The following is a 10,637-nucleotide window of genomic DNA, read 5'->3' on the forward strand; positions in this document are numbered from 1 at the left end:
GGGGCTTTTTTTTGTTTGGGTCCATGGGTTTTTTAAGACCTCTGCCTATAACATAGATTGAATGCTGCTTTATTTTCTTCCAGCACAGAAAATTCTGGTGGAGAGAGATGCTGTGTAAGAACTAGAATACTGCTCCTGTAAGATGTTCAAAAGTAGGCTTGTTCTTCACAACTAAAAATGCAATTTGCTGCTTTTTAAAAACTATCGTTCTCCCAATTATCCACCGCATACAGCATTTTAGTTAAAAGTAAGTTTGGATGGTTAGGTGGAAATAGGACCATCCACATGAGGTTCCTACAAGAGAGGAGGCACAAAGTCTATTGGGACCTCAATAAAAATCTTTGTGGCCGTTTCAGTAAGTTGCTTTCTTACCAAACCCACTCATTATTAAACAAGTTACCCTGCTTAATCATCATTCCATTTCTGAACTGGCAAATATTTCTTTAAGGATAAAGCAGATATATAGTACCTGCAATTTAAAATAAATAAATAGATCCACAAATACAGGAAAGTGTTTTCTAAGCACTAAAGCTTTTTTATCAGAAAAGAGTTCAAAGAAACTAGGATAGAGATAGTACTCCTACTTTCTTGCAGAAACTGTGGAGTTTGTGTAAGTGTGTGCTGGAGGTCTCTTATGTGGTAAAAATGGCCTTGGATGTTCAAAATCTGATCCTCATGCATTATGTTGACTCCATTTCTGTTTTTTGGGAGTATATGAGCTTCATGAACCATTCAAGAATAACAACCAGTTCACTCAAATGTTTGTCTCTTAATTACATATCAGCAGTCATGCAGTTTCTCCTTTTTCACACATAACCTTAAATGGGTCAATAAATGTTTCATTTTTATGAATATATTTGATTTTTTTTTTGGTGTGGAGAGGTCTTAAATCATAAAATACCTGAAAAATTAATAGATTAAGGACACTGTGTGTTTTGTAAGGTTAATTTTATTTAAATAGAATTCAGAAGCTTACTTGACACCTTAAGAATTTCTGTAGAATTTTATGCAAAACAGTGGGATTGAATATTCTTCAGATATCGTAATAATCTTCTTGTTCTTTATTTACTGTTCTATGAGCCACTCACTAGAAATTTTGAATTTATTTCAGATGACCTTTTGTTCTAGGCTCTTCCTCAAGAAAAATTGTAAGTTCTTAATCAAATTGAAAGATTTTAAGGTAAACTGCAAAGGACAAAGAAAACTGCTCCACCAAGGCCAGAAAGTGAGCCCACAGGAATTATCTGAATGGTTGTAATATATCTCCCATGACCACTGGAGGTGTGGGTTATTCTTCATTTTTATGTGATGCATGTTAGCTCACCTTTTTTTACCAATCCATCATGGACACTGTAGAGGACAATTATGTATAATAGTGTATGTTTAGAATATTCTGGCAGCATGATTTACTCTCAAAAATGAGCCTCCAAAACTTACATAAAAATCTATCCGTGGCCTGTATTTTCAATAAACAGATCCTTTGCTCTAACACTCTACCAGTGTTTATAAATTGACTGATGCTTGCAATTTGGTAGCACATTGTCTCCTTGTTTCAGCTGACCCTCTGAGCATTGGGGACCCATTTTTATACCAAGACACTTCCTGCTCACTTTCCCAATACCCTTGGAATGTTCCAGGAGTGTCATTCAGAGTGCAAACACAGTCAGCTCTTGCCACTGTGGCTTGGCTGGGTGCTGACTGACCCTGGTCACTGAAGTGTTTCAATGTGCTAAGGCATCAGGAATCTGGCCCGGCAGAGAGAGACCTTATGGTTTTTTTGGTGGGCAACCATGCAGAAATGTCTCTCAGTGGTGAATGTTAAAAGTGGTGCAAGGATAAAAGGGGCTCAGCTATACCGGCAGGAGGAGGGATCTGGCGTGTCACCTGAAGGGGAAGCATGGAATTGCAACCTTTACAGATAGCTGCTCTGTGGTTTTCCCCACCCAGGTGAAATATGTACTGCTGGTGATAGGAACTTCATGCTGTCTGTTGAGAAACCCGTTTATCAGCATGGAGTATCAGCTTTAAAATATTTGATGCCTAAGTGAAGATATAAGATGTCTGTGTGTTATCATAACAGAAAAGGTTTTATCTTGCACAACAAGTAAATAGTACTGCCACAAAGAACTGCATTTTAGGAAATCTGAAGAGAGACAGAGTGACAAGCTTATTACAACTGACATGTGTATGTAGTTTTACACTTTTGATTACACAGATTTTGCTGAAGTGAACCAACATCAGCCAAGTTTTTTTGCTGGTATGACATGTCCTTTCCTTTTCTTCAAGTCTTGTGTATGGAGAACTGCAGCGCTGAACATGGAACCTTTACTTCCAGGCAATGCTAAATAAAGTCAGCCAAGAAAGTTAAGGTAAATCAAGTGAATTTGGGATATGAATCCAACTTCCATAAATTAAAATGCACTAAAAGACTTCTGTGTGGTTTAGTTCCTTCAGGTGTAGTGCAGCTGTAGGGTTGGTCAAGGATCAAGCTCACGTATTGTGATTGTTTGCTCTTAAAATTAGTGGACTTTAGAAAAACCCCAGAAGGGAGATAAAAAAAGTTGACTTGTGTGTCAATTATAATTGAACATGGAAAGGAAGAGAAGACTGTCTTACCAAATTACTTAACTAGGTATAGTTTGAAAGAATACAATGTTGCTTAAATAGTCTCCTTTTCCAGTTCATGAAACTCCTAACAATAATGGCACTTGCGTAAAAGATATCTTGGAAGCTATATTTAGTGTGAAAACCATGGATAAATCAGGGCAGATATTCCTGAAGTGATTCCAAAATAAACATATATATTTACATATTTTATTAATGTTTTACTAATATCTATTAATACATTATCCTTGAGAAGAGATGGCTTAGGGAGGATCTTTTCCATGTATTAAATACAGGATGATGCAAAGAAGACAGAATTATTCCCTTCTCACTGGTATCCAGGGAAGCATAGAAGGCAGTGGGCACAAATTGAAACAAGGAGAATTCCATTAAACAGAAGAAGAAAATTTTGTCCTGTGAGGGTGACCAAAACACTGAATCAGAGACAAGTGAAGTCTGTTTTTGGAGATAGTTCAAAATGCAACTGGATATGACCCTGAGCAACCTGGCACCTTTTGGACCCTGCTTTGAGAGTGGTTGGACCTGAAGATCTCCAGAGGTCCCTTCCCTCCTTGGCCTTCTGTGTTTCTATGTAGACAAGATGCTGTTAGCAGTCTTCTAGTGAAGAAAAATAAGCATCATCTTATTACAGAATTCTGTGTCTTAAGATGAGGTTTTAATTATTGAATTATTCTTTCTGTAATGCAGGGAAAAGGATGATTCAAATGTAAGTGGTCCTTTTGAGTATTAAAGTGAGAAATTAAAATGTTATGCCAGCATTTTTTTTTTTTTTTGGTAGAATTCATGTTTAGTTGTCAGTGATCTGGTTTTAACTCTGCTCTACACGAAATATTCCGTCAGATTGTCACTGATTTTTCATTTTGGATGATTTATGACATGTGCCTTTTGACAATACACACGCTCATCTTTTTTTTTTTCCCCCTTGCTAGTTTTGGGATGGTGTAATATGATAGAAATGGAGTGGAACCATGAATGACTTAGGAAATTTCAGTAGTCTTAGCATTTTGCCTGAACTGGCTTGTTTGACATCTCTGTTCCAATGTTCTGACTTTGCTCTCTTGCTAAGCAATCCAGATGTTCAAACACCAGTTAAAAAGAAGCAGAATCCACTTAATGGAAGCGTGCAAAGGTCCGTAACACTGGAAAGGAGTGGAACTTCCTCTAATTTAGTCTACTGTCTGTATTTATCACTGTTCATTTGCTATGTGCCTTCCCTCCCACCCCAGCTGCCACCTCACAGATGGCATTCCCAGCAAAAGGAACAGTTCAGATTCAGTACACTGTCATCTGGAAATGTCAGCAGATGACAGGGAGAAAGGGGAGGGCTAGCTCCACATTTTTTCAGGACAAACCTTGACCTCAAATTCTACTCAGTCACCACAGAGTTCTGGGGATTACCTGGGTGGGGGAGAAGGAGGGCACAAAGGGAGCAAGAAAGGGTTTGATATGGTACATACGATCTTTGTTATGTTCTGAGGCTTGCTGGATAGAAATTTCCATACTGTGTAGTTATTTACTTCTAACTCTGTAACAGCTTTAATTTATTTAAAAAAAAAAAAAAAAAAGAAGGATTTTGTTTGCCCTAGAAACCAAGTGAAAACAATGATGAAGAAGACATCCCTGCAAAGTTGACACTATTAAGCCCAGGCACCAAGTGGAAAGTTTGCAGTGCCTATGAACAGATGTCTAATGACAAGCAAATATTAATTCTTAAGCAATAACTTATTTCTGGCTTAGTTTTTTGGTGCCTTTTATTCCTTTTCATGTTAGTCATTTCTACATGCTTCTGGTGTTGCATGCTGGCCTGAGTGTTACTGACAGAAATATAGTGGGCCTGGAACTTGATACAAAGAAAGAGACAGGGCAAGTTTTTAGATTTAAGGATAATGTAGCCACAGGTGTCCAATATTTGTCTTCAGAAATTTCAGATGCCACTAACTGTGCTAAATTTTCATTCTGAAGGCTGAAGTCTGGAAAACTTGTGTTCCTCAGAGTAAAAAGTTTCAGATACTATTATTTTGTTCAACAAGGTTAAGGGAAAAGGTTGCTGGGTTTGGCATATTAAAAACATTCTTGCAGTTGTTTCTCTGGGGAGCTGTGGTACCTTCCTGTGTAGCAGCAAGGGCTCAATATTCAGTACATTTTAACAGCAGGAGGGGGCTTGGCTGCCTTGTAAATATTCATTCAAAATAGCTCTAACAGTACAGGCTTCTGAGAAATACCCACTCATAAACACAGAAGATGCTGCCCAGGTGCAGTGGGGCTGCTGAGGCACCCGGCCTGAGAGCAGAGGCAGATGTCCTTTTCAGTGACTCAAACTAGAGCACTCTAAGCAGGTATTGGCCCATCTGCTCCCATATCTCAGATGTCGTGGCTGATTATCTGAACACTCAAGCTCTGTTATAGTGAAAATTCAGGGAAGTGGTGCCATTCACTGACAATGACATCTTAACAGCCCCCAGCTGCTCATTCCCAGCCTATGCCCTCCTTTAGCTCTTGTCAAATTGTTTATGAAGACAAGAACCTGGCTCCTGCCCTGCCATACTCCCAAAAAAGATCAGATTATTTTTAGCCTGAACTGACTCTCACTCCTGTTCATTGCAGGAATGACTGTGGTTACAGGACAGCTGTTTGTGCCCTGCCATCAGGGAGATGGTCTTTTCCAGGCCCTGCATTTTCCTCTTGCTTTTTAAGTGCAGATGTCATAAGGAGACCCAAGTGTGTTTGTGCACGTTCTGCAGGCAGGAGAGCAAGGGGAGCAGCTGAGGGCTGGCATCCTGCCCTTGCTAAGGGCAGGCAGCTGCAGCTGGTAATCCCCTGGACTGCCACTGCAGGGCTTGATAAAGCAGCTCTGGCAGAGCACGTCCGGCTCTTTGCTTGCTTTCCTACCACTCTAAAAGGTAACCAAGCCTTAATAAAGCTTAAGTGTAAAGTCAAAGTCTCTGCTGGTGCCATGAGCACTTCATTATGCCCAAGAAATGTAGTAACATTTCTGTTTTGCACCACCAGCACAATTCTTTATTGAGCAGGAGGAAAATTTTCTCAAAGTGGTTGGGCAAAATCCCCGGAACTGGAACCAGAAAACACAAGACTATGGGAATAGGTAATCAATCGGCTTTCTAATCATAATCCAAAATCTCCCACTGTCACAAGTCACAAGTCACTTAGAAACACACGTCCGTGTTTGTAGCCAGAAAGTAGCTGAACTTGAAATAAATCGATTTTTTGAAAGCAGTGTAAAGGTGTTTCACAGTCTTTGTGCACTGTGAGGAATTTCTATGTGAAAACAAGTTTGTAGTGCTGGTGCTGCTTTCCACATGTAGTCCTGGATTCAGGAGGTCTGTGACCTTTTTACAAGAGATCTGTGCAAATTTAACCTATGAAGAGTCAGGGAGCTTTGATTTCCTGCCTAAAACTGTGCCCTTTCACTAGGAAGAAAAAGCAAATGAGGAGTCTGCTGACAGCTATGACTGAAAGATTTGGTGATTTATTTGCGGTATAAATGACTGCATGCTAATTTCCCAGGCAGGCTAGCATGTGTGTCCATAATGGGTTTACTAGTCTCCTGGGTTCTCAAGGTGGTTTCTCTGTGACCTGAATTCTTGTTATGCAAACAAAATTCTCAGTGAATTTAGGTAGTGCAAGGTACAAACCTTGTGAGCAGGAGAGCAATCTGTGGATTAGGTGAATAGATGGGGTTTGAATGGGCATAAAAATTAAAAAAAAAAAGAAAAGAAAAATAAAGATGCAAAAAACAAACAAGTAAACATCCCAGGAAACCAAGTTCCAATTCTTTCTCCCGACTAATTAAATTTTACGACCTCCCTTTTTAAACAGCATATGGGACACAGATTTCCTAGTCAGCTGGGGATCAGTTAGATACATGTCTGTGTGTTAGTCAAGTTCCAGCTGATTAAGCCTTCGCTTATACCCAAAGTTTCCTGTGATATTTGTACAGACTATCATAGACAGCAGAGCTAGCTTGGAGCTTTTATGACAAAATGAGTTTCATCCAAAAAGACCTCTATTTGTCTTAGACAAAACTTTGTCAGAAATAGGTCATATCAGATTTCAAGGCCATGAAAAACTAGTTTTTTTAAAAGAAGATTTTTGACACATCAAATTAAAGATTTTGGTTTTCTGTAAAATGGCTTTTAGTTATAAGACATAAGTGCAGTTGAAATGCTTTAAAGATCACCTAAATGAAATATTTATATCGACATTTTTAACATTATTATTTTTCTCAGTTAATAAAATTTGTCAAGTGTTTGATTATTTTGCCACAATTTAAGAAAGACAGCTTTCCACAAGATTGGAAAGAGTCTAAATCCAGTCCTAGTTTAGCCCATTCATACCATTGTATGGTAGAGATCAGAAAGCAAAACTCCGTGGAGGAGAATGAAGGAGAACACGTAAGTGCTCTCAGAAAGAAAAGGAATGAGGTATTCTTGTTCTACTTCCCCTTCTCATCTGCTCCTTAGCCTTTAATCATTCATTAGCATCTTTAGTTCTGGTACAATTCTTATCAGGTATCTCTTCCTACAAGTGAAGCATAATAGTAATGAATAATGGGGATACATTATTTTAGCAACTGTTCCTGATTCTGTTTAATGACTGAATACAAAATGGCTTCTCTTCCTTCTAACGTGGCCATTTAATTTAGATGTACTATAGATAACTGCTTACAGAAGTCATTCCTTAAAGCAACAGGAAACTTTTGCATGCTTACATATCTAATACAATAATTAAATACCTATTGTATTTTTCTCAAGGTTATATAGAAAACAAACTAGTATGTTAACTACGGATCATTAGGGAATTGCATTACAGCAGAAAAATTCTCTCTCTGTGTATGTCCTGAAAAAAAATTTACTGGTTAACTTCAGGTTATAATGTTTACTAAATGACTGCAGTCCTGCTTCAGTGGTTGAACATGCAAAAAAAATTTATTGCATTTTTGTTCAAAGCAAAGTGTTTTCTATGAATTATGTATTATTTAAATTACTTGATGCAGTTACTTGACTAGAGGTTAGAGTGAAAGAAACTTTAGATGGGACAACTAGGGGTGAGCTATGTAAGTCTCAGAGATTTCACTGTGAAGTATTGTAGGAGAAGCATGTACCATTAGGGATATTTTCTTGGGCAAAAGGGAACAGAATGTTTCAGCCGAGTCTTCTAATGAAAACAATACATGAAAATGAAAGCTGAAGGTCCCACAGCATCCTGGCCTCACTTCAGTGTATTAAGTAAATCCTAGAAAACCCCCTGTGAGCAAAGGGCTGCAGGAAAGGGGGACTGCAGACTCTGTACCATTGATTCTCTTTTCTCTTTCCCTTTTGGTAGTGGTCAGTGCAGGGGAAGCTCAGTAAATGGTCAATTGACCGTCTTGTGTGCAATGAGCTCACTGAAAACCGCTTTGTGAGGCTGGATTTCCAACTTTGGTGTGTCAGCCAACATGGAGTGTTCTGAGCTGGTTCTCAGCTTCTGTGACTTGTTACAGATCTGCAGAAGTACTGCAGTAGTTCATACTATGTGAGGATTTCTTTTACAGAACAAATATGAAAGAACTTTTATATTTAATCATTTTCCAGCTCAGTCTGGAAAAGATCCATCTAGCCATCACTTCTGGCTCCAAAAGTGATGAAAAATGGTCAAAAACAGAGGGTGATTACTAAAGATCATTAGAAAATAACAATCATGTGGTGATGGCCACCTGCCTTATATTCTGAACTTCTAGCAATCTGACTTCCAAAGTCAGAGGTAGAACCTTTATATTTAACAAGTACTGATGGATGAGTTTGTCCAGGAAATGCTTAACTCACGTTAGGCTCTGTAAACCACAGCCTTTCGTGCAAGGACGCTCCAAGTTGACATCGCATTGTATGAAGAAATACTTTTGGTTTCCTTTGTTTTCAAATAGATAATGATTTGATGCATCCTTGTTCACTGCCTTCCATGCCACAAAAAACTTCCATTTCCTATTAGACCTTTCTTTGTTACTCATTATTTCAGAGACTTCACTTCTTTGTCATCTCTTTTCCATGCACACAAACCCTAGTTTTTGTTATCCTTTGAAATTGTTACAACTTAGTTTTCTATTTCTTCTATTTTATCTTTCTTAGAAACAAACTGATGTATAATTTTCAGTGATCTCTCAAATGTAGGCTGTGTACAGGGCTTACAACAAGGCAATACTCCTTGAGTTTAGAGCAAACAGGAATGCAAAGAATTCCTCCAGCTGACTGGCAGGACCTTCTCTTTCTGCTCCTTTGTGTCTTAGCAATCTACTGCAGCATTCTTTGGCAGGTGTCTTGCTTGCTACAGGACGGTATTAACTAAAAGTTTTTGATGCCTGTCAATGTCTTTTTGGGCATATGATCACTTTATGGTTTATGTCTCATTTTCACCTTAAAGTTTGTGAGGGACGTAATCTTTGGTAATAAACTACTTCTGTCACCACAGCGGCTTTTCCTGTGCTTACTCCAAGACCTCAAGCTGCTGGGAGGTATCTTCCTCTTGGGCTTGTCACTTTGGATACATCTTTTACAAACTTTCACTTTCTTTTTCTTGACCTCAAGCGCTACCATAGTAGATTTTGGGGGGGGGGGGGGGGGGGGGGTTTATTGTTCATGCATGCATAGTAAGTCTAATTTCATTACAGTTATTGTTAACATGGTTCTTTGATACAGAAGGATTCAAATGACAGGTCAGATGGCTTTCATGGTCTGCTTCATGTACTGTGTCTGTGGATTCTTTTTTCCCCAATTACTTTTCCTTTCATTTAAAATTATATGACCATCTACTTTTTCAAAGTTGTGAACGAAGTTTAAAAATGGAAGATGTTTCTTTATCTCTCAGCACACTACCTTTATTTACTGCCTTAATTGTATTATTTACAATACCTGTATTTGTAATGCAAGGGGAAGGTGTTGAAGTTCTTCCACATACGGAGCAGCTGGCAAGTGTCAGTAACTCAACCTGTGGGGCTGAGCTTGGCACATTTCCTGGCGATGTCCTGGTGGCTGCCCTGGCTTTGTACTGCGCAGGACGATGCTGCCTGGGGTGCTCAGCCTCCCATGGCAGGGTTTGGAGCAGGAGAGTAGGAACACTGCCCTTCCAGAGAGGCCAGGGTTTACAGTTTCCCTCTGATCAAGGTCTCTGGGCCAAGTTCCACCCATCACACCTTTGTGGAGCTGCAGTACACATTAATAATAACATAGAGATATATGGGGAGCGGGCAGGCTGGTGCATGAGGCATGCTAACTGCAAAAAGCCAAACTCGGGGAAGTAATCTTAGATACTGCTACCAAAAAGTATTTGTCATTTTAAAATATGTTTCCCTGGTGCTTTTGCATTTGATTAATGGATTTACCTTACCTGACATGTACCCTGAAAGGCTCTGGCAGTTCAGCAAGCAAGAAAACATCAAATAAGTACTTGTAGCTCTATCTGCAGTGTTGAAAGCTAACCTGAAGGAGAGGAAAAAGTATTGAATGATTTTATGCTTCTGGAGGAAATTAAAACTTGAAAAAAATACTTTTTTTCCCCCCCAAAATCACATACTGGGGATGGCAGAGGAAATGTACTTAAATGAAAACTTTCATCCCAGGTATAATTGCACTATCATTAGTGTGGTTATTGGGCTGGGCCCTGCTAACAAAATGCGGTATCTATTTTGCTATTAATTTTTACATCAAGGTGTTACAAAAGCAGTAACCAGGTGACCAGGACACAGGAACTATTCTCATTTTCTTTGGAATGTGCCCTCCAAATAGAAGTAGAAGACTATAAAGGAGCCAGTAAGATTCAGGGAAGGCTCAGTTCTGTTTCAGATTGTGCAAGGTTGCACTGTCACAGGCACCATTAATCTGAGAGCGTTTAAGATAGTCGTATAATTAGAGACATGCACAAATGAATTAAATTCTTGTTTTAAGAGACTATCTTGTGTTCCCTCATGCTTCATTTTAGTGAAAGAGGCTTTGTGTCTAGACAGGCAAAGACTTGAGACCTAC

The 10,637-nt window shown here is 39.0% G+C and overlaps 1 long non-coding RNA gene across 2 annotated transcripts in view; it reads right to left on the reverse strand.

The window, feature by feature from the left end:
• Nucleotides 1-931: 931 nt before the first annotated feature.
• Nucleotides 932-10,637, reverse strand: part of LOC110483456 (uncharacterized) — a 41,364-nt gene continuing 31,658 nt past the window's right edge. Inside the window, exons 2-3 of one of the 2 annotated variants that reach the window (XR_014953373.1) lie at nt 10,003-10,094; nt 932-9,818 (exon numbers count right to left, since the gene is read on the reverse strand). This is a non-coding gene — a long non-coding RNA (uncharacterized LOC110483456). Of the gene's footprint in view, nt 10,095-10,637 lie in introns of both variants that reach the window. The other variant, XR_014953372.1, reaches the window with a different exon arrangement.

The sequence above is a fragment of the Lonchura striata genome, chromosome 2, assembly GCF_050655825.1.
Source record: "Lonchura striata isolate lonStrDom1 chromosome 2, ASM5065582v1, whole genome shotgun sequence".
Lineage (NCBI taxonomy): Eukaryota > Metazoa > Chordata > Aves > Passeriformes > Estrildidae > Lonchura > Lonchura striata.